Here is a 5,902-nt window from a genome sequence, read left to right on the forward strand (position 1 = left end):
GCTAATGTACTGGACATAGTAATGTGCCAAGGGCCATGCAGGAGGAACGACAAACAACTGTAGAGCTCATGGAATGCTGCCCAGTGGTTATTTCCGCCGCGATGGGTGAGGCTGTCCAATGGTTAGTGCCGCTGCCATGGGCGAGTCTCAGTGTAGTAAGACCCTGAGAACCTTGTGTCCCGAAGAGTGCATGGTGTTGTGGAATTCTGCTCTGCTTGTTGACCCTCACATCCCTCTTAATCTAAGAATTGTATGGAAACGGTAATGGGGCTTCCAGCCCCACACTGGGCACTTTCACTGGCACTCAACAATAATACTGCATTGCTGCTGGAGTAGATTAAAGATTCAATCACCACTCCAGGAATGAACTTAGAAATGTAGATTGCCAGCATTGACCACCACCTGTAGAGAGCATTTGGAAAAATACAATTGTTAGTTAATGTCGTAGTTAGGGTTTTACTGCTGTGAACAGACACCATGACCAAGGCAACTCTTATTGGGGCTGGATTACATACAGGTTCAGAGGTTCAGTCCATTATCATCAAGATGGGAACCTGGTAGAATACAGGTAGGCATGGCTTAGGAGTAGCTGAGAATTCTAGCTACATCTTCATCTGAAGGCTGCTAGCAGAATACTGGCTTCCAGGTAGCTAGGATGAGGGTCTAAAAGCCCACGGTTATAGTGACACACCTTCGCTAACAGGGCCGCATCTTGTAATAGTGCCAGTCCCAGGACTAAGGATATACAAACCTTCACAGTAAAGCTAGTTTAAAATGCTCTATTTCAATAATCTTCATTGTATTTGTTTGTTTTTATTCTTTAAGATCTAGAAGATGGGCCCATCTCTCTTTTTTATTTTTTTCAGAGTGGAAATTTTTATATCAACTACTTTCAGCAAGAAAACAAGTGAATACTTAGAAACATGAACAGTGTTTTCAGTAATTGCGGCGAGGGGAGGGAGGATAAAGGGAAGACTGTGGGTTTTGCCTCTTTGTCAAAGCAGAAGCAGGACCCTAAAGAAAGAGCCAACTTCCCTGCCTTCATCTGGGAACCCAGAGACTACACTCTGGCAAGTTTAGGACAGTAGCTGAGGTGCAGGGTGGGGGCAGCTAAAGCCTAAGTCAGAGAAGAGGTGAACAGAAGTCCAGGACCTGTCAAGGTGCATCACCATGGGAGTGTCATGTTCTGAGGATTCTACAGAAAGCTCATCACCATGGCAGAGACTGAAAGCATGAAGCCACTCATCCAATGTTCGGTGTCCTCCATGTTCTGGGAGTTGGCAGAGCTATTGAAGGAACAGAAGGTGGTGGTCCCCCAAGCACAACACTTTCTCTCTCTCTCTCTCTCTCTCTCTCTGCACATCACTTTCTCTCTCTCTCTCTCTCTCTCTCTCTCTCTCTCTCTCTCTCCCTCTCTATAAATTACTGAGAACTCACCCCAGACCAGACACAGGAAGCATCCGAAGTATACCATTGCTTTAGTTCTTATAACAATGAGAAGCCAGAGGCAGCATTTACCAGGAACCAGGAACGATGAACATCATTAGGAACCACCACGACGCTATCTCCTGTTTGATGAGGTTGCAAGAATGAGAATAAGGGGCTAGGTGGGCTTAATCAGGCTTGTTGAGTCAGAGCCTGGCAGGTATTCATTATTGTTTAAATTGTTTTAAAATTATTTTCAACATTTCATCATCATCACCATCATCATCATTGTCGTCACGCATGGGTGGCTTGCCTGCATGTGTGTCTATGTACCACACTTACACAGTACCCACAGAGGTCAGAACATGATCTCAGATCCCCTAGGGCTGGAGTTAGAGAAGGTTGTGTGCTGCTATGTGGGTGGTGGGAATAGAACCTGGGTCCTGTGGAAGAGCAGCCAGTGCACTTAACTAACAAACCATCCATCCATCATCTCTCTAGTCCTTTGATTCACTCTTCTTAATTATCTATAGACTGATATTTTTTTTCATCAAAGCAAAATGGTTTCATCTGGCATACACATATTATCTGTTCAATGTGATAATTAAGTTAAATAATGCATTTTATAAGTGAAAAGTAAAGAAAAATTTGAATCTGTGATATTTGGAACTTCATACCTATCTGAGGCTGCATAACTCTACATTAGTGTTTGGTTTCTGGTCAAATTTAGGATGTACTAGGTTAAATCAAGACTTATTTTCTGAAATCCAAATTTCCTTAAAATTACTGCCTTTGGGGATGGGGGTGGGCAATAACAAAATAAGAGGATGCAGCATGAGGCCTCACTGTGACTTTTCCTTTCTTTTTTTCTTTTTCTTTTTTATTTCTTTCTTTTTTTAGGCCCGGGGACCATGACTTTTTACATATTCCACAATTGTTTCTTGCAAATATGAGTTGTTTTTATGTTATCTTATTTTATTAGATATTTTCTTTATTTACATTTCAAATGCTATCCTGAAAGTTCCCTATTACCACCCCCCCACCCACCCTGCTCCCCTACCCACCCACTTCCACTTCTTGGCCCTGGCGTTCCCTTGTACTGGGGCATATAAAGTTTGCAAGACCAAGGGGCCTCTCTTCCCAATGATGGCTGACTAGGCCATCTTCTGCTTCATATCAGCTAGAGACACGAGCTCCGGGGGTACTGGCTAGTTCATAGTGTTGTTCCACCTATGGAGTTGCAGACCCCTTCAGCTCCTTGGGTACTTTCTCTAGCTCCTCCATTGGGGGCCCTATGTTCCATTCTATAGATGACTGTGAGCATCCACTTCTGTATTTGTCAGGCACTGGCATAGCCTCACAAGAGACAGCTATATCTGGGTCCTTTCAGCAAAATCTTGCTAGTGTATGCAATGGTGTCAGCGTTTGGAAGCTGATTATGGGATGGATCCCTGAGTAGGGTAGTCTCTGGATAGTCCATCCTTTCGTCATAGTTCTAAACTTTGTCTCTGTAACTCCTTTCATGGGTATTTTGTCCTCTATTCTAAGGAGGAATGTTATTTCAGAATAGCAGCTGAGCATGAGAGACATGCTCTGAAGGCAGAGATGGGCCATAGTTTGGGAAACACTGCCAGGTGAAGATTCACAGTGTTTTGCCCCTGCTGTACCACTGTATCTTGGATGCACTTTTATTATTGCCCCAATCTAATGAGGCAAAACTGTACCCACACATCTAATTAGACAAGGTACACTTACTATAGGTAGGCAGAAGGAGACAACAGAAGTCTAGGACTCCTAAAAATCTGTCCAGAGAGGATGGAATTTTCTTTTCTTTTCTTTTTTTAAAAAAAATCTTATTTTAATTAATTTTTTCTTTTCTTTTTAAAAAAACATGTATTTATTATATATAAGTATACTGTAGCTGTTTTCAGACACACCAGAAGAGGGCATCCGATCTCATTACAGATGGTTGTGAGCTACCATGTGATTGTGGGGTTTGAACTCAGGACCTTTAGAAGAGCAGTCAGTGCTCTTAACCACTGAGCCATCTCTCCAGCTCTGGAATCTCTTTTTCAAATATCTCATTTCCACTGTAGATGAGGCACCACAGAAAGTGGCCTGTGCAGAACTTTATAATCTGGACTGCTTGCTAGGTGCTGAAGAACATCATTTCTACGGGTGTATTAGAACAAAGACCCAGTTGTTGAGGCTAGTACTTCAGTGTCCTAAGATGTTACATTCTAAACACATTTACAGTTATTTCTGAGAACTCTAGGGAAGCAGGAGAACTATGTCAGTCCAAAGTGACACAGAGAACTGTCCTGCATAAGACAATTCTGTCCCTAGTCTACTGAGAGTCACAAAAGCAGCATAGTGGTCCTCCACTGCTCTATCCCGTTAGGAAGCTGAACATCCTTGGTATAAGGGAATTGCCTACCTGTTTCAGCTATTTTAGAAGGGAATCGGTTGCCTAGAGGTAAAGGATCCACATATCAGAGGGCAATGTCAGATGGAGATGGGACCAGAAACCTCTTGCTTGAGTTTGTAATCCAAAGCAGTACACAGCTACAGCTCACAGGCTGTGGCAGATCTGAGAACTGGCCAACAGACATGAGATCAATGGCTGTAATCTTGCCAGAGTAGGGAGCATGAGAGCAAAGAACTAAACACATCAGAGAAACATGATCGGGTGGCAGCTGGGATGGTCAGGTTTGGTGCCTCTGGGACAGTTAGCTAGGTCTCAGTGAGTGTCTAACAGCTTCCTTAGGACATCATCTGGGCTGCAGAACATTAAGCTGCAGCCAGTGCAGAAGACTGCATTTTGCTGTTCATGGTCTTCCCCCTCTTCCACTACTTTATCTACTCTCAGAAGAGCTATGGCTATCAGACCAAGAGGTTGAGAAGTATGTAGGGCATGCCTCAGCCTTAGCTGACACTTGTAAATGTCTCTTTTATTTTCTCAGAGGAAGGGATGAGATGAGAGCTGTACCCAGGTTATATGGCTACATGGCTTGGGATGAACCCAGAGTGTTTCATTCTCCATTCTAAATATCCCTAGATCTATGCCTGGAAGCTTCTAGCCTCCATACAATCTAATCTTCCGAGCTGACTGATTCAGTCTGGCTTCTTACTGAATTGCTCTGAATGGCTTCATACTAACTTTGGCAATATGTTCTAATACATTCTGACTCTCATTCTCTGACTCATTCTGTCTTCACTTGTATCTAGTTTGTTCCCTCTGTAACCTATCTCAGTAAAACTGTTCTTGTAAAACTGCCATACACATATACTACCCACCACCCCACACCATTCTCTCCCCCCCCCAAGTAGCATCTGTTTCCTGTCTGTTTTTCTGTGAGTTGGACGTATCCTATCTCTCACTCAATTTTTTTTCCGATTCATCACTTTGTCTGCCCTTCAATTAAACATCAATTTCAAACATGGATGCTTCCTTCACCAAACTAGCCTTATCTTCATTGTCAGGGATTAAAGGTGTGTGCTAAGGGAGTGTGTGTATTCCAGCCAGATCATACTGTAACCCAGTGTGGATCATGGCCAGATCATATCTTTGGCTATGGTATTGAGAGGAGCCATGTTGCCCAATTAAAATTCCTCCACAAGCATTTCCCGCCAAAGGCAACAAAACTTGCAGATGGACATGAGACTCACGTTTTAAACTAAAGCAAAGCAATTCTTACAGAAATGAGACCAATCAAAACAGGTGACAATGGGCAAAACATTAAGGCCTGTAGACGTTTCCTAATGGGAAAAGGGGCTATACAGTAAAAAATATGTCAGTATTACACAGATCCAACTGTATCTGGGCACAGATTCTCTTCTCAGAGTGGCCACATTGAACCAGTTTCGCTTTTCTGCATTTACCTTCTATTGTGTCATTGATCTATGAAGGACAGGTGGCAGAGCTTGCTTTGTTAGGGACCCTAACAGTGTCAGACCCTAACAGTCTGTTTCCAGGTCCTATGCTGTAGGACTTCATTCCCACTCTGGGAAGTTCTATTCTTGTCGGAAGATTGGACAAAGAACTGTGATGAGACCTCTCCAAGAACACTTGAGCCTTTGGGGACATCTTCTGTTTGGGGACCGTGGTCGATTTCCAGCATCTACACTTGCTGATGCGGTGGTGGATTCTCTCTGTGTAACTTCCAGTTCATTTAGATTGCTTTTAACTCCTTGGGAATCGTTTCTGTCATGGCCGTGAGGGGGAGATAGGCAACAAATCTCAAGCTGCAGATCCTTCCCCTCAGTCTGAGGAACAGCCCAATCATTCCGTAGGAGAAAGGCTAGAGGCGTTGGCGGGTCGCCCTCCTCATCCCCAGGGGGCGCCAGCGGCCCGGAGCCAGCCTCATTCTCAAGCGTACGCTCTCTTTAGCCTTGCCGTGGCGGCTCCAGCCACGACTCCCCGTCGCGTCGGAGTTCCCCGGCAGCCAATCAGAACTCTCCATGTACTAACGGGGGC

The sequence above is a fragment of the Mus caroli genome, chromosome 10, assembly GCF_900094665.2.
Source record: "Mus caroli chromosome 10, CAROLI_EIJ_v1.1, whole genome shotgun sequence".
NCBI classification, from domain to species: Eukaryota; Metazoa; Chordata; class Mammalia; order Rodentia; family Muridae; genus Mus; species Mus caroli.